Below are 25,971 nucleotides of genomic sequence, written 5' to 3' on the forward strand. Positions count from 1 at the left end.
GTTAACCATACTTTGAAGTAATACTAACAGCTTGACTGTGTAAACATGTATACTGCTCTTGCGGTAATATTTAATAAAGTCCTGCTGCACCTCAACTGTCTGCCACGAGTTCTGGAAAACTGACAATGTCCCGAAATGAATATAAAGTTGATTTTCTATAGGTCTAATTTCCGTTGGTAAGTATGTCTTGGTTGCCATATTTTATTCTAATTTCTCTCTTGCGCTTTGAGGTGTAAGGGATTCGAATAATTGGTGATGTCGACCGAAAACGTCAGCAATCCATCGAGAACCACAGATACATTCGTCCTCACTTCGACTTACGTCTAGAAATGAAATGCTATCTCATTGGGACGCAAGGGTATCACGTCGTATATGTTGCTTGTGATTTAAGGGCGTCACAATGAATGCTTTTTCAGCAAATAATAGTGTGGTAGCGTATTATGCAGTTTGCACGGCCTCACTGTAAGCATGAAACAGACGAAAAACCACACCGTTCACAAAATCTAACGAGACATGTGGCCTGACGAAAAACGAATTTTAGCAGTTGTATGGACAGTTGTAACATTAATGAACTATTTATCCAGCAGCTACCAATACCACAGCCACATAAATGAACAATCTGACTGATAATATTCCGGGAGTATCAGTAAACAGGAAAGCTGTTATGACTTAATATATTCACGCCGCTCTTACGTAAACAAGACAGTCATACAATGCATACCCGGCTCTCTGCCTCACTCGTGTCACATGGATACTTCTCCGCAGTAGGCAGTACAAAAGGTCCACATTTTGGAGGTAGGCTTAACCTCATAACGTAACCTCCAGTCGTTTCTCATCTTTGCTGAACGGGACATGTCGCTCATCTGACTTTCATACGAACACGTCTACACCATTCGATGAAAACATAGTTGTTCGACCAAAACAAAAAAGCTAAATACGAAAAATATGTCAGATGCAACGAAAAATGTGATGCACTTCTGTTTCAGAAAATCCAAGTTGACACTCTATACCTTGGCAGTAAAACTTTATTTCACAGTACGCTCGGTCCGTAACATAAAATGATCAAACTACAAATTCACATTTTTCATAGGTGTTACGATAAAATTTGTGTTACTGACATGAGGATTTGTAATTTTCTGGATTTATAGCAATCGAAATTTAAGTTCTCAGGTTTTATGCAACTCATCCATTGCGACATTGGATTGATAAGGTCTAAGAAAGTCTCCGCAAACAGCGCGAAATATTGTTAAATGAAGTCAATATTCACAAGTGTAACGGTTTTGTTCAAACTCCCAAATATAACAAGAAACTGTTGGCTGCTATATTAAGTGATTAGTCACATGGTTTGTAAAAATGGGTAAGGAGGAGTGTCGTGCAATTGAGTATGGAGTCTAACTCACGTAGAAACTAAATCGATGGAAGTCCATGGCGCCCCTTCACCTCCTGTTGTTACGGATGTTCTATCTGTAGAAAAGGGCCATAAAATATATTACATTATAACCTAGGACTGTCGTATTAAGATTCAGCAAGTTACTAACAAGGGAACCTCCCCATCGCACCCCCCTCAGATTTAGTTATAAGTTGGCGCAGTGGATAGGCCTTGAAAAACTGAACACAGATCAATCGAGAAAACAGGAAGAAGTTGTGCGGAACTACGAAAAAAATAAGCAAAATATACAAACTGAGTAGTCCATGTGCAAGATAGGCAACATCAAGGATCGTATGAGCTCGGGAGCGCCGTGGTCCCGTGGTTAGCGTGGGCAGCTGCGGAACGAGAGGTCCTTGGTTCAAGTCTTCCCTGGAGTGAAAAGTTTACTCTCTTTATTTTCGCAAAGTTATGATCTGTCCGTTCCTTCATTGACGTCTCTGTTCACTGTAATAAGTTTAGTGTCTGTGTTTTGCGACCGCACCGCAAAACCGTGCGATTAGTAGACGAAAAGACGTGCCTCTCCAATGGGAACCGAAAACATTTGATCGCAAGGTCATAGGTCAACCGATTCCACCACAGGAAAACACGTCTGATATATTCTATACGACACTGGTGACGGCATGTGCGTCACATGACAGGAATATGTTGTCGACCCACCTAACTTGTACACTTAGCGAATGGGTAACAGATACGTCTACCTTGCCCGATTTAGGTTTTCTTGTGGATGTGATAATCACTCCCAAAAAGTGATGAGAACAGTTTGTCACATAAATTGCAACAAATGAATGCAACAGTTTCACAGTCGCACAGTTTTCCCTGTGCTCTGTCAAAACATATGTTTTTAAAGTTTTCAAATTTTTCCGTGTGTAGACCGTCAAATCCTGCATACGTCCAAGCAAATCTGAACATGTCCTGGAATTTTGGAGAGCGAAGTTGATTATGTGTGAGTGCCTGAACTTTGATAATTGTCTGAAAATAAAAAATTAAACTTCTCACTCGAGGGAAGACTTGAACCAAGGACCTCTCGTTCCGCAGCTGCTCACGCTAACCACGGGACCACGGCGGTCCTGAGCTGACACTATCCTTGATGATTGTATATTTTGCTTATTTTTTTCATAGTTCCACAAAACTTCTTCCTGTTTTCTCGATTGATTTGTGTTCAGTTTTTCAAGGCCTATCCACTGTGCCAACTTATAACTAAATCTGAGGGGGGTGAGATGGGGAGGTTCCCTTGTAAGATAGAGCGTATTTCGGGTGAACGTGTTCATCTTTCATGAATTCTGCATGTAAAGAAGCTGACGCGTCTGGATACCTCCTTTGTTGCTTTGGAAAAAAAATATATGTTTGGAAGAGCTTATCGACATATACAGGGTGTTACAAAAAGGTACGGCCAAACTTTCAGGAAACATTCCTCACACGCAAATAAAGAAAAGATGTTATGTGGACATGTGTCCGGAAACGCTTAATTTCCATGTTAGAGCTCGTTTTAGTTTCGTCAGTATGTACTGTACTTCCTCGATTCACCGCCAGTTGGCCCAATTGAAGGAAGGTAATGTTGACTTCGGTGCTTGTGTTGACATGCGACTCATTGCTCTACAGTACTAGCATCAAGCACATCAGTACGTAGCATCAACAGGTTAGTGTTCATCACGAACGTGGTTTTGCAGTCAGTTGCGAAGCAATTGATCGGCGTCTTAGGGAGCACGGAACATTCCAGCCTATGACACGCGGCTGGGGAAGACCTAGAACGACGTGGACACCTGCAATGGACGAGGCAGTTCTTCGTGCAGTAGACGATAACCCTAATGTCAGCGTCAGAGAAGTTGCTGCTGTACAAGGTAACGTTGACCACGTCACTGTATGGAGAGTGCTACGGGAGAACCAGTTGTTTCCGTACCATGTACAGCGTGTGCAGGCACTATCAGCAGCTGATTGGCCTCCACGGGTACACTTCTGCGAATGGTTCATCCAACAATGTGTCAATCCTCATTTCAGTGCAAATGTTCTGTTTACGGATGAGGCTTCATTCCAACGTGATCAAATTGTAAATTTTCACAATCAACATGTGTGGGCTGACGAGAATCCACACGCAGTTGTGGAATCACGTCATCAACACAGATTTTCTGTGAACGTTTGGGCAGGCATTGTTGGTGATGTCTTGATTGGGCCCCATGTTCTTCCACCTACGCTCAAAGGAGCACGTTATCATGATTTCACACGGGATACTCTACCTGTGCTGCTAGAACATGTGCCTTTACAAGTACAACACAACACGTGGTTCATGCACGATGGAGCTCCTGCACATTTCAGTCGAAGTGTTCGTACGCTTCTCAACAACAGATTCGGTGACCGATGGATTGGTAGAGGCGGACCAATTCCATGGCCTCCACGCTTTCCTGACCTCAACCCTCTTGACTGTCATTTATGGGGGCATTTGAAAGCTCTTGACTACGAAAGCCCGGTACCAAATGTAGAGACTCTCCGTGCTCGTATTGTGGACGGCTGTGATACAATACGCCATTCTCCAGGGCTGCATCAGCGCATCAGGGATTCCATGCGACGGAGGGTGGATGCATGTATCCTCGCTAACGGAGGACATTTTGAACATTTCCTGTAACAAAGTGTTTGAAGTCACGCTGGTAAGTTCTGTTGCTGTGTGTTTCCATTCCATGATTAATGTGATTTGAAGAGAAGTAATAAAATGAGCTCTAACATGGAAAGTAAGCCGTTTCCGGACACATGTCCACATAACATCTTTTCTTTCTTTGTGTGTGAGGAATGTATCCTGAAAGTTTGGCCGCACCTTTTTGTAACACCCTGTATATGCACATGCAGGTGAAAGCAGATTCACAAAAAATAAATTTACAGACAAAATAGACCATAAGAATTAAGAAAATGCATTGAACTATAGTCAATGGGATAAGTGTCGTAAACTTTATTGATGAGTTTGTAGCAATTACTGCGCAAACTATGTAAGTTGAAGCGGGAAGTAAGCGAGATCAACGTTCGAAGGAAGACAATTTGCCGGCCCACCCATTGGATGTTGTAACAGTGGAGGAGCTGTGCCTTGAAATACTTCCTCGACGATCGTTATGTCCAGCTTTAGCACCCGGTAACTTTTTCTGTTACCTAAGCTTTAAAAAAATGGAGGGAAGAAATGATGAAGTTGCTAAGGTGTAAACGAATTTCGAGCATAATTAGGAACTAATTTACCTATGGGAATTAGAAAATTTGAATTTCCATATCCGAAATGGATTAAGCTCAAGGCGAAAGACGGGGAGACTGAAATTTTGTTTCAACAAAAATAATAATTGCTCCTTTTAATAAATTTAAAAACCAACCTTCATATCGTAACCCCAAAAGGAGCCACAGTAATTGTCTCCGTACCTGCAGCCAACTCTGTTACTAGCAAACCACGGTGATTAGGACTTTATCAACAAAGGTAAAACATTTTGATTTCATGACATGACCCGTAACTGCTTGTGGTAGCATTTAGCGTTTGACGACAACATACTGTGTCAGCAAGGAGATTGCGCTGACTTGAAGAAGTATCTTGAATCAACAATGCTCGAACGAACACAAGGCGATTGTTATCAGCGAGCCTCTTGAACAGGCAGTGTCTGGTGAGCTTTAAATACCCATCGGCCGGCCGCTGATACGGCCGCACGCGACGTGATGATTAAGGGGCAATTGCCCGGGGTGCTTGCGGCCTCGCTGCATTCAGGAGCGGTATTGCGGCAATTTTCCAGCACGACAGGCCGGCCTGTTAAATAATGAAACGGAGAGCCGTGTCCCGGCGACGCGGGTGATTAAGCGGCACGCCACGGCGCGCTGACGATGGGCCGCGCCGCGCGGCCGAAACGCGATCCGCCGCGCCCTGCCGTGATATTCCGCGCCTCTAATGCAATGACCTGGCTTCATCACCGCCAACGCGCCAAATAAAACCAATTTCCGTCAGTTTACACAACCTGTGATGCCCGGTCGTCATTCATACTAACGCAATTATAATCTGGCCAATGGTACTTCGTTAACGAGTACACATTTCGGAAATAGTCTGAAATCGTGTTGCTGTAATGAGGCCATTTCTGAAGTTTCTAAATACGAGCAAAATGTCGACTGAAACATGTAATGATGATTCTACTGAATAGAGTTATTCACCCCGTACTCATTTTGCTAAATACTCTCTCCGTCACACAGCAATCGATAAGCAGCTGTAGGATTTCCCGTGTGAGTTGCATAAACGCACAAACTGAAGCACATGCAACAGTATTAGTAATAAAACAACAGTTTATAAAACATGTAGAAACCATAACAGACAATTCCCTCCAGGAACCAGAACTCTCACATCCTGTGAATGTCGGCGTCTAGCAATCAAAATAAAAAAAAAGAAATGTAGCTTTTTCAAGTCGATTGTTGATATTGGCAAATATGTCTTAAAACTAGTACTACTGCTTTTGTAACACAGAGTAGATTGCTTCCGTGTTAAGGAATAAGCACAGAATCTGTCACCACTTACAAAGTTGCTTTACCTCTTTAAGATTACGTGAAGACCAAATATAACGGAATAAAATCACAAATCAGAAGGTTTACTGGCAACTTCCTATTGTCTGACACACTATACTCATCCACTTCATTTTCTTGTATATTTTTCGTGATTTTTCAGTGTATTCCGAATTTCTTGACAATTTGCTGTTTTACTGTATGTACATTTACTTTGCTGTTATGCATATTTTCAATTTTCATATAAACCTGCAATTTAGTTGCAGCACGATTATAGCCTATAATCTGATTTCACGCATCTTGTGCTACTCCCTTCAGCTTTCATGTTATATTTATTCGATGCTTAGTTTTGAAGGTTTTTACTCTGTCATGATTGCACTATAGAATACGATTTTTTTACTCTGAGTTTGGCACCCGCACTATTCATAGGTGTTATATTCATATAGATTATATTGTTGACTAATTCCATGTCACTGATGATGAAGCCATTTACTGTTTGGCGATTGCTTCGTAAACCGAAAACCATTTCACATCCCGGGTTCGATTCCCGGCGGGGTCAGGGATTTTCTCTGCCTCGTGATGGCTGGGTGTTGTGTGCTGTCCTTAGGTTAGTTCGGTTTAAGTAGTTCTAAGTTCTAGGGGACTGATGACCATAGATGTTAAGTCCCATAGTACTCAGAGCCACCATTTCACAAGAAAGTGTACCAAGGATGACTGATAAGAGAAAATAAGAATCGGCACAGCAAACTCACCATGTCCGTTGCTCGAACATCTTACATGTAATCGTGATCTGCGTAACTCACACAAGTTACTAGCGAAATTTTGTGCGTTGTCGGTACCGCTGTGTGGAGTCTAAGCGTGGACGTTCACTCACCATGACGCTGATGGACAGGATGACGGCGAGTACAATGTACATGTACTACGTGAAGCATAATTTTATGGCTCTATCATGTTTCCAGTAATTAAGTGCGTCAAGGCGTTGGAAAAACTCTTAGTCCTTTCACCATATAATCAGGAAAGAAGCGGATTTTGTCGCATTATTATCATCGAAGGAGAGGTCGAGAGGAAACACAGACCTAACAACTACGGTACTGATTCACGGTCGCAGAATCTCCTCTCGTGACTATGCCACTTTGATTGTACGAGGGTCACTCCAAAAGAAATGCATACTATTTTTTAAAGAATCCATCTTTTATTCTATGTGTTTGAAAGTTTTACAGTGTGTAGATACATCCTTTAGGAACAATATTTTCATTTCTCCACATAATATCCATCCCTCTCAATTGCCTTACGCCATCTTGGAACCAGCGCCTGGATACCCGCACGGTAAAATTCTGGACCAACCTGTTGCAGCCACTGTTTGGCAGCGTGCACAAGGGAGTCATCATCTTCAAACTTTGTTCCACGAAGAGAGTCATTCAGTTTCCCAAAGAAGATAGTCACATGGGGCCAGGTCAGGACTGTAAGGCGGGTGTTGCAGTGTTGTCCATGCGAGTTTTGTGACCGCTCCCATGGTTTTTTGACTGCTATGTGGCCGTGCATTGTCGTGCAACAGCAAAATATCCTGCTTTTGCCGATGTGGTCGAACACGACTCAGTCGAGCTTGAAGTTTCTTCAGTGTCGTCACATATGCACCAGAATTTATGGTGGTTCCACTTGGCATGATGCCCACAAGCAAGAGTCCTTCGGAATCGAAAAACACTGTAGCCATAACTTTCCCAGCAGAAGGTGTGGTTTCGAATTTTTTTTCTTGGATGAATTTGCATGATGCCACTCAATTGATTGCCTCTTCGTCTCTGGTGAAAAATGATGGAGCCATGTTTCATCACCTGTCACAATTCTTCCAAGAAAGTCATCTCCACCATTCTCGTACTGTTCCTAAAGTTCGCTGCATACCATTTTTCTTGTTTCTTTGTGAGCCACTGTCAACATCCTGGGAACCCATCTGGCACAAACCTTTTTTAACGCCAACACTTTCAGTATTCTGTAAACACTTCCTTCCCCTATCCCAGTGTAGCGTGCCAATTCGTTCACTGTGATGCGTCTGTCAGCAGTCACCAATTCATTAACTCTCTGCACATTGTCTGGAGTGTGTGCAGTACGAGGCCTGCCGCTGCGAGGACAATCCTCAATATTGCCGTGCCCGCTTTCATCACGTAACCTGCTTGCCCACCGACTAACTGTACTGCGATAGACAGCAGCATCTCCATACACCTTTTTCAACCTCTTGTGGATGTTTTCCACTGTCTCGTTTTCACAGCACAGGAATTCTACGACAGCACGTTGCTTCTGACGAATGTCAAGTGTAGCAGCCATCTTGAAGACATGCTGTGACGGCGCCACTCACGGGAACAGGTTGAACTAAGTTTGAAAACAAGCGGGAAGGATGTATCAACACACTGTAGAACTTTCACACATGCAGAATGAAAACTGTATTTTTACAAAAATAGTGTGCATTTCTTTTGGAGTGACCCTCGTAAATAATAATGGATGTTTATATACAGGGTGGTCAGAAACAGTATAAAAAACTCGTATGGGTGTTGCAGGGTAGGTTGTGCTGAGAAATAATTGTTAAGAAAAACAATTCGATATATCGCGCCTTTTCAGAGTTAATCAGAATTGAAGTTAGCCAATCAGGCCGTTGTGCATGCAAATTCAAGCGGCCCACAAGAGTCTATGTTGCCAAACGCGTTCTCCGTTTGGTTGCCTAAAACGGAACAAGAGAGCGATAGGAATATTGGAGATGAGGCGGTAGTAATGACCGCACCAGAGCAAAAGGCTGAGCAGTCTCGTGCACTATCATTTATGCCACGACGACAAGTGACACTAATTGTATCTGACGGGCGGCTTGAATTTTTGCGGTCAACGGCCTGACTGGCTAACTTCAATGCTAATGAAGTCGGAAACGCAGCGTATCCAATTTTTTTCTTAAAGTTATTTCTCAGCACATCCTACCAACACTTTACAAGCTTTCAAATTGTTTGTGACCATCCTGTATAGTTAATGGCGAATCTACAAAAAAATCTACGTACTGTTTCCTTGTTACTCGTATGATATTTAATATCACGCATACAATTTGCAGTGGTCAGTACACGTTGAAAGGAGCAAATGAACAATATTAAACACAAAGATATTTTGCCTACAGTCAACACAGATAACGCCATTGAACGTCCACAGAATATATAGCAGTATTAATTCGTGCACAGAGTATTTTACGTTTGTAATCTGAAGAAATTCGCCGAGTCGCTTTCCGTTTTTCATTCAATATTTCATCTTCATACAGTTTGTGATGTGAATATATCACCAAAACATTTGTTGTTTTCATCGTGTACGGTGGACTGTAAACTATGTGGAATTACAAAATAACACAACAGCTCGTGTTTACATATCACAGCAAAGGCAGCAGAATAATATCGCACCTCACACATCTAAAACACCATGCATGAATGCCACAATACAAGTAAAAATGCACATGAGAATGGGAATCTTTTCCGGAAACGCGTCGTGGCGGAAATAAAATTTTAAAAAATCGTGACCGACAGCAACTAAAGTTCTGTCATTAACAAACCCGTTGTTTTTACAATCGCAGGCATTTACAAACCATTTGTAATGGATAAAATAAAGAAATAATAAAGTCTATTTGGGAAGGTAAAAACTATTCCACTATAGTTGTCAAGCGCCAGGTTGTTGGCAGATGATGCTGTAATTTACCGTCTAGTGAGGTCATCCGAAGACCAGTATCAGTTGCAAAGCGATTTAGAAAAGATTGCTGTATGGTGTGGCAGGTGGCAATTGACGCTAAATAACGAAAAGTGTGAGGTGATCCACACGAGTTCCAAAAGAAATCCGGTGGAATTCGATTACTCGATAAATAGTACAATTCTCAAGGCTGTCAATTCAACTAAGTACCTGGGTGTTAAAATTACGAACAACTTCAGTTGGAAAGACCACATAGATAATATTGTGGGGAAGGCGAACCAAAGGTTGCGTTTCATTGGCAGGACACTTAGAAGATGCAACAAGTCTACTAAAGAGACAGCTTACACTACACTCGTTCGTCCTCTGTTAGAATATTGCTGCGCGGTGTGGGATCCTTACCAGGTGGGATTGGCGAAGGACATCGAAAGGGTGCAAAAAAGGGCAGCTCGTTTTGGAGTATCACGTAATAGGGGAGAGAGTGTGGCAGATATGATACGCGAGTTGGTGGTGGTGGTGGTTAGTGTTTAACGTCCCGTCGACAACGAGGTCATTAGAGACGGAGCGCAAGCTCGGGTTAGGGAAGGATTGGGAAGGAAATCGGCCGTGCCCTTTCAAAGGAACCATCCCGGCATTTGCCTGAAACGATTTAGGGAAATCACGGAAAACCTAAATCAGGATGGCCGGAGACGGGATTGAACCGTCGTCCTCCCGAATGCGAGTCCAGTGTGCTAACCACTGCGCCACCTCGCTCGGTACACGAGTTGGGATGGAAGTCATTACAGCAAAGACGTTTTTAGTCGCGGCGAGATCTATTTACGAAATTTCAGTCACCAACTTTCTCTTCCGAATGCGAAAATATTTTGTTGAGCCCAACCTACATAGGTAGGAATGAACATCACAATAAAATACGAGAAATCAGAGCTCGAACAGAAAGGTTTAGGTGTTCATTTTTCCCGCGCGCTGTTCGGGAGTGGAATGGTAGAGAGATAGTATGATTGTGGTTCGATGAACCCTCTGCCAAGCACGTAAATGTGAATTGCAGAGTAGTCATGTAGATGTAGATGTAAGAGACGACTCCCAATGCAGGAGGAGGAGGAGGAAGAGGAGCAGAAATGTTTTGTGACAGCTTTTGCCGATAGGTCGCATGTGCAAGTGTTTTTGAGACGACCTTCTCCTCTTGCATTATTTATCTTTGTGCCTCCCCCCACTCTCTCCCTTTCCCCGTTCCACTGAACCCCGCCCTTTCTGTCACAAACCACTGACGATATTATGACATATATTAGAATTTGCCCTTCTGACACTTTCAACTAACTCAGAGCAAGAATATTGCGGCAGACGCTGAGCGCCTCCAGTTACCTGCGCAACACCAGCTATTCATTTATTGCAGCGAAACACTGCACAGACTCACCGGGCCGGGCCGAGGGATGCGCAGAGCCGCGACGTGTGCTGGCAGAGCTGCGTGGCGCCTCGGCACGGGGATCTGCGGGCCGCTTATCGCAAGGGTTCCGGTGCGCGCAGCCGGCCGCCAGATAACGCTGATAACGCCTTCCGATATCTGGAATTAAAAACACAAGTCCCTCGTAAAGGCACCTAAGCTAAACAAGAACTACCAGGAGGATTACTTCAGCAAAAGGCACAAACTATGCACTGGTCAAATTTCAAAAGGTAATTCACCTTAAAAGATCGTAAATCACAACAGTAACAGCAACAAATGTCTAATTTGATCGCTACCAGCAGTCAAGACCTGTTCCACGGTCAGTTATCAAGATGAGATCACAACAGGACATACGTAATTTCGGTACTTTTCGAGTTGTGAAGATACATGGTCTCACTGTAGCGCAAGATTCTTCCTTCGTTCACACAACTCCCTCTCCCCCTCCCAAAAAAAAAAAAATAATAATAATAATGGAAGGAGAGGGGGACGAGGAGAGAGAGAGGGAGGGGAGGAGGTTAATGGTACCTACCGTTTGAGGAGCTAGGAGATAAAAGTAATCATCATCTTATGGCCTCTGAGAACATGAACAAATTCAATGTTTTTATCTGTAGAACGTATAAACCACGAGGCACGACTGGGCATTAACACTGTTCTAAGAAAGTGAAATATTAGAAGTTGGCAGTAATGCGTTCCCCGAGTATGTGCAGGGCCTATTCATATGCCATGAATTAACTGTTCTGAAGGCCGAGGGCTTCTAAACCGGTATGCATAGCTGTGCTGCACATAGCGCACAGTACCCATCTTCCTGCATTACGCCATCTGTCAGAGCTTACACCAGGGGCTCTGTTTTGTATCGTTCATACCGATCGGTGCAGTAGTTTAACCTCGGTAGTGACGTCATTTTCGGTTCTTTATCCGAAGAGCCTATTCAGTAAGCTTCTGAGACCTGTTAATGAGCCGGCCGGTGTGGCCGAGCGGTTCTGGGCGTTACAGCGTGGAACCGCGTGACCGCTACGGTCGCAGGTTCGAATCCTGCCTCGGGCATGGATGTGTGTGACGTCCTTAGGTTAGTTAGGTTTAAGTAGTTCTAAGTTCTAGGATACTAATGACCTCAGTAGTTAAGTCCCATAGTGCTCAGAGCCATTTTGAACCTGTTACTGAACGGTCCAACTGCCGATCTTTCGACAATTGCACCTAGAGGTTTTTGATTTCGGCATGGCTCTCTCGTTCGGTTCGGTGTGAATTATTTACACCCAGAATTTGTTATTTTAAACATACTGAGAGGTTTTAGCTTTGAATTTAGTGATTGTGTTACTAAAGAATCACCAGGACATGTCCGGGTGGAAAATGAATTCATAATAGACTATTTCCCTTTGTTAGAAATATGGTTTGTACTGTTGTTACTGTGAATGATTATAACATAAAAAAAACAGATTAGGTCAATATTCTCACAAAATACTTGTTATTTTTACGTAATTAAGAGTTTAAAAAGTCATTAACTTTCAAAAGGTCAGCTCTGCTTACGTATATCACATGAGTGTTAGCTGAAATTATTAATGACGTCACGTACTTTTCTCCGCAAATGTAACAATCCAAAGGAATTTTCTACAGCCTGATAGAGGAAACCCTCCAAAATTTCATGTATTTACGACTCAAGCCCGCATCATTCGGCAACAAAGTCAGCCTGCCTCTTTCTGGAGTGTTCGTGGAATAAAGCACCTAAGGCATGCGAGTTGTAATAGCGAAGTTGGCTCGAAGGTCGTAGGTTCCCATACCGCGTGATACCAAAATTTTTTTTCCTCTTCGTGTTTGTAGCAAATTCGAGACTTCGTTAATCATCAAAGTTAAGCATTTTTTTATGAAATATTCGTTGTTATTTACACGTTAAAGCGCGCTTTCTCAGTAACGAGTATCATCGATTTCGTGACTTCCATATGTTTAAGACATGAAACATGAAATTCCTGTGCGTGGAACAACTGAAGTGACATTTATACTTTTTCTTGCCACAAATAAGTCACAATTTTTTCTGAATACGTAGCGATTTCCGAGAGTGTGGTCAGACAGGAATGTAAGAGCACAACTTAAATTACTGCGAATAAAAATTGCAGCAACCGTCTTTGTACTCTAGTTTGTCACAAGTGGCATTTGCACTGTTACCTAGGGAACACACAGGAAACTAAATATGGATGGGCAGACGAAATTTGTATCTCGCTCTTCTACAATAAACGCAAGATTTTAATCACTGCGCCACATCGCATGCTAGGTACATCTCTTTAGTTGGGGATCAGTGGCCCTGTGAGCAAATGCTGAACTACTAACGCTTACGTTCGATCCTGATATGTATATTGTCACTTATTGCTTCTTTCATCTTTGGCAATGATTTGTTAGTACGGAAAAGTTAAGTGCCTTTGTGCTCCACAGGGTCTGTACCTGTCCGCCTCCCCCCCCCTCCCCCCCCCCCCCCAGAACTGTCCGACGAGTATAATTCAGTTAACACGTTTGAGGAATGGCTTCAAATGGCTCTGAGCACTATGGGACTTAACAGCTGTGGTCATCAGACCCTAGAACTTAGAACTACTTAAACCTAACTAACCTAAGGACATCACACACATCCAAGCCTGAGGCAGGATTCGAACCTGCGACCGTAGCAGTCGCGCGGTTCCGGACTGCGCGCCTAGAACCGCGAGACCACCGCGGCCGGCTCCCGTTTGAGGAAGTCAGGACAATATTTACTCAATAGGACCATACCTAGTAAAGCACTGAAAGGTTCAAACCAACCCCGAGAACTGACCTCCACTTGTTTGCGTTTATTCTGTCCAAAAGTGGGTTACAAATCCGCATTGTAAGCCTTCCAACGAAACACAATCACTGAGGACTCAAGTCGCGCTGAACACAAAAACTGCCTATTTATTTAAACACATTAAACGCAGTTTACATCCGTAAATACCTTTATGAAAAACTTGAAGACTAACTCAAATACGTTGATAGAGCTTCTGATGTTTTTAACTTTTTTTTTTAAATTATATGGGAAATTTGAACCGTGGTATGGAAAACTGTGCTGAAAGTTGAATCCTGACAAACGATATCCTTACGGTCCACTTCTGGGTGATTTCATTTCTAAAGTAATACGTGAAAGATTCAATATACTACATCTCTTTGGCTGGTTAGGTATGACGCTATGGATTTTGAGCGAACAAAAACTTACTATGCTTATTCACGACAAAAAACACAACTGACAAAATATAAATAGATTATCAAGTCAACGCCTAAATTTGAACAAACAAAGAATAAGCATTAACTAATTTCTTAAAGAATGCAACAAAAATAATGGCAGAACGAAATCGTAGATAAGTATAATCTTGTAGACATTAGAATTTAGGAGAGACAATGCTTTCTGTTGACAGTTTTCTCAATATTCAGTAATTTTAAGACTTGCAACTTTACGTATGCATGAAAATTATAGTTAACAAAACATGGTCAGTAACAGAGATTCTCGTCTTACTTATCATACGTTATAGTATGACCCCGTTACCACTTGGGATCTACGTCGCTTACTCACACTCTGACATCTGAACGTTTATCTCTGTTCACGGAGTTCCCCCTTCCACTCTTCAGACCCTGAAATATATGACGTCGTTGTTATCGCGACATAACACAACAGCTTGTGCGACTGTCAACTCTATGTACTGCCACGCTCTGATCGAGATAACAATATCTACAGGGGCGGAAAAACTGTGCGTTATCTCCTAAAGCCATCTCTATGTCATTTGCGACATTAACTGCTCAGAGACCTGCGCCTGCAACTGATAAGCTTATCAGACGTCAGGATAGACGTCTAACATTCAATGGCACCTTTCACGGTTAGGTAACGACGCTCGCAGCAGAAGTTATCGCGAAACAGAATGGGAGTTACATGCGTCAACACAAAGCGTTATTCCTTCTATTAACTGAGTATGAAGCGTGGATATCTTTGCGGCGACGTTGAAACGGAGATGTACACGCGAGGGCGATGAAGTGTTTCATCATTCAGGAAATTTATTATTATTTGATTTTATATATATTCTATACCCAGTGTGCTTTAACGACGATATTCGATTGCAGGCAAATAATATATAGAAGCATTCATTAACAGAAAAAAATCAACACAGAACAAATAATCAAATGATTACCTTTACCGTACACTGAAAACTCAACAATGGAATCGCGCATGATGTATATAGCTATTGCGTCTTAAAACTATTTCGTGAAAATATGATTCGACAAAAGGTTTGAAATATTTATTTACTGAACGTATCATTAGGCTGTGTGAACACTTACTTAAAACGGGTATACAAATGCTATCAATACCTGCTTCGTACCCAAATTTCGACTTGCTTGCATGTGAGATGCCTAGCTGCCACTTTTTCTGGGTGTAGAAGGTCGATCTTTACGCTGCGGTATTTGAAGGCGATGCCGTCCGCCGTTTGCTGCTGTTAACCAGTTTCAAGACAACAGTTTATGTTCCACTCGTTTTCTAACATTATTTAATGCCTTATGGCACAAGTAACTCAGATGCATCACGGCAGTTTCTGGTGTAAACGGTGTGCTGCTAAAGGAGCCGCTTTTGAATTATGACATGATCACAGCAACATGTCGACTCACAGCTAACTGTTTACAGGGCAGCTACGAAACAAAAGCTTGTCAGAGAATTAATTTTACACTGTCTTCTGTTAATCGTTGTCATATTGCCCGCTAACACAGTATAAAGATGAGTGTGCGCTGTAACGCAATGCCTCAATTTTTTATGTGAAAACTCTTAAAGTTTTTAAATAACACGAACGTTATTAGATCTTTATTCTTCATATGAACATGTTTGCAACTCTCTGCCGCTAGAGGGCTCCGAATTGTAGCGTGTAACATGGCGGTTGGTAACGTAGCTATACAGGGTGTTACAAAAAGATACGGCTAAACTTTCAGGAAACATTCCTCACACACAAAGAAAGAAAATATGTTATGTGGACATGTGTCCGGAAACGGCTTACTTTCCATGTTAGAGCTCATTTTATTACTTCTCTTCAAATCACATTAATCATGGAATGGAAACACACAGCAACAGAACGTACCAGCGTGACTTCAAACACCTTGTTACAGGAAATGTTCAAAAGGTCCTCCGTTAGCGAGGATACATGCATCCACCCTCCGTCGCATGGAATCCCTGATGCGCTGATGCAGCCCTGGAGAATGGCGTATTGTATCGCAGCCGTCCACAATACGAGCACGAAGAGTCTCTGCATTTGGTACCGGGGTTGCGTAGACAAGAGCTTTCAAATGCCCCCATAAATGAAAGTCAAGAGGGTTGAGGTCAGGAGAGCGTGGAGGCCATGGAATTGGTCCGCCTCTACCAATCCATCGGTCACCGAATCTCTTGTTGAGAAGCGTACGAACACTTTGACTGAAATGTGCAGGAGCTCCATCGTGCATGAACCACATGTTGTGTCGTACTTGTAAAGGCACATGTTCTAACAGCGCCGAAGTCAACATTACCTTCCTTCAAGTGGGCCAACTGGCGGTGAATCGAGGAAGTACAGTACATACTGACGAAACTAAAATGAGCTTTAACATGGAAATTAAGCGTTTCCGGACACAACATCTTTTCTTTATTTGTGTGTGAGGAATGTTTCCATAAAGTTTGGCCGTACTTTTTTGTAACACCCTGTATAGGTGCCTAAGAAACAGCGTGCTGTAATCGAGTTTCGAATTGAGGAGTTGTCCACGATTGTAGCATCCTCTCCTTCATCATGACGATACCAGACCACACACGATAGCTTTGACATCTGTAACAGTCAGACGCCTTTTGGCCCCATCCGAATTTCATGTTTCCAAAACTTAAAGAATACCTTCGAAGACTTTACTTTGATAATGATGAAGCGCTGAACGCCTTCGAGTACTTCACTTTGATAGCGATGAAGCGTTGCAAGCTGAGGTGAAGTTGTGACTCCGTCAAAGAAGTCATTCTACAGCGACGGTATCAGCAAACTGGTCTCTCGTTGGCAGAAATGTGTTTTCGCCAGGGCGACTAGGTTGAGAAATAAATATGTAGACATGAAGAATAAGGACGTAGAGTGTTAACAACGTTTGTTTTATTTAAAAAGTTTTACGAATTTTGACATAAAAAATTCGGAGGCGTTATTTTTCAGGACGCCCTCGTATCCATAGAGTGAGCATAGCGTTCTGCACATGTCACCAACATCAAGTCGAGATTGTCAAATGACTTCAGTTAAGGCGGTTTACATTTTACTCTAGGACGAAAACTAATTTTACAGTATTTGTCGTGTTTTCACACATTTATTTATTGGTAATCCTATCTGTTGTTCAAATGGCTCTGAGCACTATGGGACTTAACTTCTGAGGTTATCAGTCCCCTAGAACTTAGAACTACTTAAACCTAACTAACCTAAAGACATAACACACATCCATGCCCGAGGCAGGATTCGAACCTGTGACCGTAGCGGTCGCGCGGTTCCAGACTGTAGCGCCTACAACCGCTCGGCCACAACGGCCGGCTCCTATCTGTGGATAAGCGTTGTTGCTAAGGGCCCAAATCGGATTACGTCACAGAGTAAACTTTTCTTTTCACACGTAAATACCACCAATTTCTAACTGAGCCTTGGCGACTCCCGTGAGCTCTCACACGCGATCCTACTGGCGCCACTTGTGCGTACATTGCATCGACTCTGGCCCTCGTCGTCTCATCTTTGCTTGGTCTTGTGTTCTCTCTGGGGCTGTATGGTGGTGAATGGTATGTGGGACAGGTAGCTGGCCGGGAGTGCCCGAGTACTCTGCGTCTTCACGATTGCAGGAGTTGAAATCGTTGACCGTTGGGCTGTGGGGGCCGGAGGCACGTACCTAACTGCGCGCACAGCCGGGGACCGGGACCGTAGCCTCGACTCGAGCTGCCCGGCCGGGCGGTGCGGCGCCCCGTCAGATCCCGAGTCCACCCGGACACCCGTGCGGCTCGGCTGCTCGTCGAGTCGCGCGCCCTACAGGCATCACACTGTTGCGGGCGCGAAGCGAAATCTCTGGGGTCCGTTAGCAAGCAGATTTTTACTTCGCACGATATTTACCGACACAATACTTCACCTCCGATCTTATACTAAACTAAATTATGGCTGTAACATCAGCAACAAGATGGTTACTCAAATCTCCACAGTTGCTTGTAATTATTAAATCGATTTATTGTTAGGTGGGTGTAAAAAACCTCTGAACCTTACGATGCAGTGAAAATAGTTCAAAAAATGGTTCAAATGGCTCTGAGCACTATGGGACTTAACATCTATGGTCATCAGTCCCCTAGAACTTAGAACTACTTAAACCTAACTAACCTAATGACATCACACAACACCCAGTCATCACGAGGCAGAGAAAATCCCTGACCCCGCCGGGAATCGAACCCGGGAACCCGGGCGCTGAAAATAGTTAACTTTATTAATGGTCAACCTACCAATGAGCGAATTCTTGTTATACTAACGTAAGTATCTATAAGCTTTCATTGACTAACACGGATGTAAGATGGTTGTATCACAACAGAACTTTTCTCATACTGCATGACGTTTATCTTTTTCTCACCAGGTACACCTTTCCATAGGCAAAGTCTAAAGTCTGGCTTCCGATTGTAACTTATTTCGCATAAATTTTATTTAAAAAAAATCATCAGTTGAAATTTATTACTTCACGGACGAGTGAAGAAATAATGTGAAGTGTAGTGTGAAGTGTAATGTGCAAGAATCGTTCATTAATAACCTTGCAGTTTAGGAACTCTGTCTAAATTCTAATGAAACTAAGAGCTTCGATACCCTTCACGATTTACTAGTAGAAATTCATCTTAGTTCGGGTCAAAACGCCAAGAACAAAATTAAGGAACAGTTGAAGAGATTTGGAAAAAATTCTAGCATTATTTCCCTGCTCTATCTAGTAATAACAGCTGGATTCACAATCGCTTGGAAAAGACAGTAATTTTGGAATGCACATGAAATGTAAATTGATACGAGCAGCCAAACGAATCTTCCAGTGACTAAGTTACAGAAAATAAATCTTTGTCACTGATAAGTTTCTGGTTAATTTTAGTGACGGTGTTTCCAACGCTATCAAATAAAGCGGTAACAAGTTTATTACCTGTCTCGTCCACATATCTGTGCGAAAAGGCTTTTCCTTCTTACGCGCTTATAAAAAATAGGTCCAGAAACAAGCTTCACAGCGGAAGTAATCTGAAACTGTCCTTACCTTCTGTGGTTCCCGATTTCAAAGTTATATCACATGGAAAGCAGTCAGATCCTCCTCAACGAATTCCGAGGGAGGGTTGAGCCAGCCAGTTTCATAATGAAAACTTTTAGATTAACAGAAAAGTGTAAAATATTTTAATATTGCATACTAGACATAGGCATTGTGCAAAAGCTTCATCAGCCCTTTTGATGTGGTACAGGTGAAATGTAAAGCTTATAAAAACATTAGGGCAATTAAACCATTTTCTTTAATTCAATTACGTCCGTGTTACAGTAAGTAGTTCTTTGTGTTACATCCATCATTTTACATTACGCATTAGTTTTGTTTGCAAAGGATCAAGAACGCCTTGTTCCTGGCACATCGCCGGCCGGATTGGCCGTGCGGTTCTAGGCGCTACAGTCTGGAACCGCGCGACCGCTACGGTCGCAGGTTCGAATCCTGCCTCGGGCATGGATGTGTGTGATGTCCTTAGGTTAGTTAGGTTTAAGTAGTTCTAAGTTATAGGCGACTGATGACCACAGAAGTTAAGCCGCATAGTGCTCAGAGCCATTTGAACCATTTTGAACCTGGCACATCAAACCTTCACGATTCTCAAAAGAGTGCATACGATCCGGAAAGCACTTCCGCACTCTGCACGAGTGTTTTCAGTCAATCCCGCCTTCCCAGCGCTGCCTGTTTCCGGGCTGCACCGAGTCCTGTTGACACCCAGGTTTGACCGCGTACCTGACGAGCCGCAGGCCTCGACGGCCCATTGCGGTTCGCGCACTCTGTTGCCGGTACACTTGAGCTCGACAACCCGCGGTACGGCCAACAGGACGCAGCGGCCGGCCGCAGTCGGGCCTCGAGCGGGTAATATGGCGCGTTTTCCTGCAGCGTTCACTGTTGTTACCGGCGAGTTAGGGGGCAAGGAGCGGCGCTGGTCGCGTGCAACCTGGTTACGAAGTGCATCAGTCAACTGTGTTGTGCTAAATACACCGAGATGTATTGGACAACTTCTTAGCAGCTACGAGCCGGAAGGCAGTGTTATCCGGCGCCTACCTGGAGTTCTGAAGCTATTGGCCTTCTTGGCATTTAAAAAAAATATATGTATGAAGTCTGTTGATTAACTACTGTCCTTGAAGACTGTTATTCCTGCCCCGGTGTGAGCTGGCCAGGAATCTGGTTCCTTTGTGCCCTTTCAGTAACCCCTTTTGGGGCTGTGTGTGTCAATCTGGAGGTTTCCCTAAGCGCCAAGCTAGTATTTCGCCATTTTTAACCTGATACTTGAATTCATTGTTTGTTATTATCGAGTATTTGTAATTTCTTCCTGGGGCGAGTTATTGGATTTGGCACATAACTAAAGTTGTGTGCACTCAGCCTAAAGGTACGCACGTGTGGGTCAACAGGTTATATTGTGTGTGTGGTGTGTGTGTGTGTGTGTGCGCGCGCGCGTGGGCGTGAGTGCTTGTATTTGCACAGTCTCTTACTCCGTGTTGGGGAGCCCTTCGGGGTACAGGTGTATATCTTAACCGGCCATCTGCCATTTGGTGCGTATCCTAATTACATTGTCTTTTAATCCCTAAGATGCCCCCAGTAAAGGTATACCTTGACTTATATAATCTCATTTGAATTATGTAATTATTTTTTAAACGACTTTGTTCATTTTTCTTGTTATTGTTAGGACGGTCGACCTGCAATGTCTATGAGCGGGGCGCTCCTATACCAAAGTTTCAGTAGTTTGTTTCCTTGAAAACAATCTTTAATTGGCCGTTTAAGTATTTCTCTGCATGTTAATTTCTATCAAACTTCTATGTTGTTTGTTTTTGGTATATGTTGACAACTTTGTATCGGCAGCGGTTGACACGATGATGCTCTACTGGCCCTGGAAAGAGACGCGTCTTCCTTCTGCTTCGGCGGCTTTCCCATCATTGCACCAGGCCTAGCTGTTGGCGGGACCCGGTAGTTTATATAAGTACTTAACTTGACTTACGTGTAAAACGCTTGTGACCAATCAGTGAAGTACTACGTGGGTAGCGTTTGGACAGATTGGCCGTATCTTGTCTATGTGAAAGCAGAATAACGGGACGACATGGATGCATTTTAATGTCTTTTATTTAACGTTTGTTGACTTACATTCAAGTCCTGTTGTGGGGTTAGCCGACAGTTGAGATGATAGTCGGGCGGACAGAGTGACGCCGCAGGTTTATTTAATCAGTTACCTGTTTGTAATCGGGCCACCATTGTATTCCACACTTAACATGTTTTTTGAGTACCATTAACAACATGTATGTATTTGATAAGAATCTTCGTAACTATTAGTTGGCTTATAATAGAATTGTTATTACATAAAAATATTTGTTTGGAAATAATAAATGATGCATCAAGTTGGGCCACGCTTCCACGCGTTTTCCTTAAATTAATCCCGGCCTTGTGCGTATCACCAACATCGTAGGGCTAACTTAAGAGACTATCTAGTCATATACAGGGTGCCAGAAAGAGTCGGAAAATTTGGAAGGATGTTGTAGGTAAGGTTATGCTGATAAACAATAATTAAGAAAAAACTTCGATACGTTGCGTCGTTTCCAAGTTAATTACCATTGAAATTAGCCAATCAGGCTGTTGTGCGCGGAAAATTCAAACAGTCCACCAGAAACTATGTCGCCAAACGTGTTCCTTGTTTGGTTTCCTAAACCCGAACAAACGAGCAATACAAACATTGGACATGGGACGGCAGCAAGAATCGAACCAGAGGCAAAGTCTGAGCAGTCTCGTGTTATCGTCTACGCTATGAGAGCAACTAACACGAATTGTATCTGCCGAGCCGCTTCAATCAGCGCGCGCAACGGCCCGATAGGCTAACTTCAGTGCTAATCAACTCGAAAAAGACGCAATGCATCCAATTTTTTTTCTGAACAATTATTATTCGGGACAACCTACCCTACAACACCCTTACTAGCTTTTCAGACCATTTCTGACCGCCCGATATTTACGGGACAAGTAACAGATAAACAATCCTCCGTTGAATGAATGTACGAGTACACATGGTTGGTTGGTTGGTTGGTTTGGGGAAGGAGACCAGACAGCGAGGTCATCGGTCTCATCGGATTAGGGAAGGACGGGGAAGGAAGTCGGCCGTGCCCTTTCAAAGGAAACATCCCGGAATTTGCCTGAAGCGATATAGGGAAATCACGGAAAACCTAAATCAGGATGGCCGGACGCGGGATTGACCCGTCCTCCTCCCGAATGCGAGTACACATATTTCGAACAATGTTCAAGGGAAGTTAAATTTGCAATTATTTCCATGTTATTTGATCTGAAATATAATATAGGCTTGTCCTTAAAATGCGCCAGATATATGTGGTAAAATGTAAAATATTATTATCAGTTTGTCTATTGTAAAGAGAAAAATGAATAAAAATCTACGAAAGTAATGCACAGGTTAAAATCACTGATTTCCAGCATGTGATAGCACTTGCAGTGACACTGGCGTGCTATGAAACCGTCGGGCAAGGCCACTACAGCATTTTTTTTTTAACAAAAACTGGGTAATACAGTCAATGTCAGTGCAAACATAAAACATAAGAGTAGTTATTCCTTATTTTTCTATAACGTTGGAAAAGTATAGACATCTGAGATGGAAGCCCTTGCATATCTGTCGTCAAAGCTGTAAGCCAATATATAAATAATGCAAATTGTTCACGTGCCAATGAAAACATTTGTACAATATCCACAGCTTGTTTCTGACGGCACATACAGGGTGTTTCAAAAATGACCGGTATATTTGAAACGGCAATAAAAACTAAACGAGCAGCGATAGAAATACACCGTTTGTTGCAATATGCTTGGGACAACAGTACATTTTCAGGCGGACAAACTTTCGAAATTACAGTAGTTACAATTTTCAACAACAGATGGCGCTGCAAGTGATGTGAAAGATATAGAAGACAACGCAGTCTGTGGGTGCGCCATTCTGTACGCCGTCTTTCTGCTGTAAGCGTGTGCTGTTCACAACGTGCAAGTGTGCTGTGGACAACATGGTTTATTCCTTAGAACAGAGGATTTTTCTGGTGTTGGAATTCCACCGCTTAGAACACAGTGTTGTTGCAACAAGACGAAGTTTTCAACGGAGGTTTAATGTAACCAAAGGACCGAAAAGCGATACAATAAAGGATCTGTTTGAAAAATTTCAACGGACTGGGAACGTGACGGATGAACGTGCTGGAAAGGTAAGGCGACCGCGTACGGCAACCACAGAGGGCAACGCGCAGCTAGTGCAGCAGGTGATCCAACAGCGGCCTCGGGTTTCCGTTCGCCGTGTTGCAGCTGCTGTCCAAATGACGGCAACGTCCACGTATCGTCTCATGCGCCAGAGTTTACACCTCTATCCATACAAAATTCAAACGCGGCAACCCCTCAGCGCCGCTACCATTGCTGCACGAGAGACATTCGCTAACGATATAGTGCACAGGATTGATGACGGCAATATGCATGTGGGCAGCATTTGGTTTACTGACGAAGCTTATTTTTACTTGGACGGCTTCGTCAATAAACAGAAATGGCGCATATGGGGAACCGAAAAGCCCCATGTTGCAGTCCCATCGTCCCTGCATCCTCAAAAAGTACTGGTCTGGGCCGCCATTTCTTCCAAAGGAATCATTGGCCCATTTTTCAGATCCGAAACGATTACTGCATCACGCTATCTGGACATTCTTCGTGAATTTGTGGCGGTACAAATTGCCTTAGACGACACTGCGAACACCTCGTGGTTTATGCAAGATGGTGCCCGGCCACATCGCACGGCCGACGTCTTTAATTTCCTGAATGAATATTTCGATGATCGTGTGATTGCTTTGGGCTATCCGAAACATACAGGAGGCGGCGTGGATTGGCCTCCCTATTCGCCAGACATGAACCCCTGTGACTTCTTTCTGTGGGGACACTTGAAAGACCAGGTGTACCGCCAGAATCCAGAAACAATTGAACAGCTGAAGCAGTACATCTCATCTGCATCTGAAGCCATTCCGCCAGACACGTTGTCAAAGGTTTCGGGTAATTTCATTCAGAGACTACGCCATATTATTGCTACGCATGGTGGATATGTGGAAAATATCGTACTATAGAGTTTCCCAGACCGCAGCGCCATCTGTTGAAAATTGTAACTACTGTAATTTCGAAAGTTTGTCTGCCTGAAAATGTACTGTTGTCCCAAGCATATTGCAACAAACGGTGTATTTCTATCGCTGCTCGTTTAGTTTTTATTGCCGTTTCAAATATACCGGTCATTTTTGAAACACCCTGTATATATGACAGAGGTGATGTAACTATATTCAAACTATGTAAAATGCTTATGGATCAACCTTACAAGCCGTAGCCACGTGATCTCTCAGGATATGACAGTTGACGCCAAAAATCCTGTTCTGCGCATCTGAATGTTCACTCCGTACATATTCCACTCTATCACTACTAACTCAGATACTGGTAAGCATAGTCAGTCGAGGACGGCAACCTCAAGTGGCAACAGAAATCACTACTGCTTGTAAACCGGGAACGTGTGAACGTATTTAGTATAGCATGTCGAAATTCCTCGTAAATTATTGCTTTTGTCAAAGACTGCGTTATTCTACTCCAATGATAGTGTATCAACTGTCAGTCGCAAATGAATAGTAGCAGTTGATACACCAATTTCACTCGTCACAGAGCTGGCGAGTCTGATAGAGTTGTAAGCGTTTCCTGTTACTGACGTGTGGTTCTTGAATTATTTTTTTCTGCAAATACTCTTGCGTCTTATGACGGGAATTTGGTAATCCGGTCCTCCAGCGTCTTACCCTATGCACCTCCTCACCCGATTCCATGAAAGTGATAACATTCAGCCAAAGCCACTGCTAAAGGCTGTATGAAAATAATGGAAACAATACTCGAAGATGAGAAATACGACGTTACATCGTCTTCGTAGAGTTGCGTTTCATGAGCTGCATTTCACGACAGAATGGTTGCATAATAATTAGAAAATTAATACTATGGCAGACATATTTGTCGCGAGAGAATTCAGTAAATGTGTTGATATTTAAAATTTATATATCCTTTACATTAACAGTACTCTTCAAAAACGGATTTCTCTGCTCTAAGCCGATCACAGACTCGCGATAGCATTAGAGTCACCACCTCAGATGTAGCCTATCTGTATTACGCCATGGTCATTTTGGCACACGGCATTCATGTTGGTCAGCAACACTTCTACCACTGCGCAGCTGCTCATCTAAAATGTCGTCATTATCCTGAGAGTAATTCGTCCTTGCAGAGTAGCAACAAAAACAATGTAATGCTATCAAAGCGAAGCCAACAATCCCACGGAGATACCTTCATACTTTAAACGCAGAAAGCAGCACACCGACATTTATACTACTTTGATAATTCTCAAAATGTAAAACCGATAATCTATTGCTTATCGAGCCTCTCGCAATTAATGCCTCGCGAGGGAATGAGAGACGAAAACTACTCAAGAACCGACCTCCAGGTTGTTAACAGCCTTACTTTGAGCGCATTCCTACCGATGATGAAGGCATTACATTGTCATCGCGGTTATTCAGCTTTTGCAGCTCACGACGCTGAACGCAAGGGAACGTGCTCTTGCGTTTATATGTGAAGCATTATCTGTAAGATTCGTTGTAAC

The 25,971-nt window shown here is 43.1% G+C and overlaps 1 protein-coding gene across 1 annotated transcript in view; it reads right to left on the reverse strand.

Annotated features, from left to right (window-relative positions):
- LOC126174755 (calmodulin-binding transcription activator 1) overlaps positions 1 to 25,971 on the reverse strand; it is a 1,816,127-nt gene that overhangs the window by 1,661,596 nt on the left and 128,560 nt on the right. The window contains exon 2 of the mRNA XM_049921082.1: positions 11,037 to 11,183. The gene's annotated coding sequence lies outside the window, so the exon portion shown is untranslated. The remainder of the gene's footprint in view (positions 1 to 11,036; positions 11,184 to 25,971) is intronic.

Source organism: Schistocerca cancellata, chromosome 3 (genome assembly GCF_023864275.1).
Source record: "Schistocerca cancellata isolate TAMUIC-IGC-003103 chromosome 3, iqSchCanc2.1, whole genome shotgun sequence".
NCBI lineage: Eukaryota > Metazoa > Arthropoda > Insecta > Orthoptera > Acrididae > Schistocerca > Schistocerca cancellata.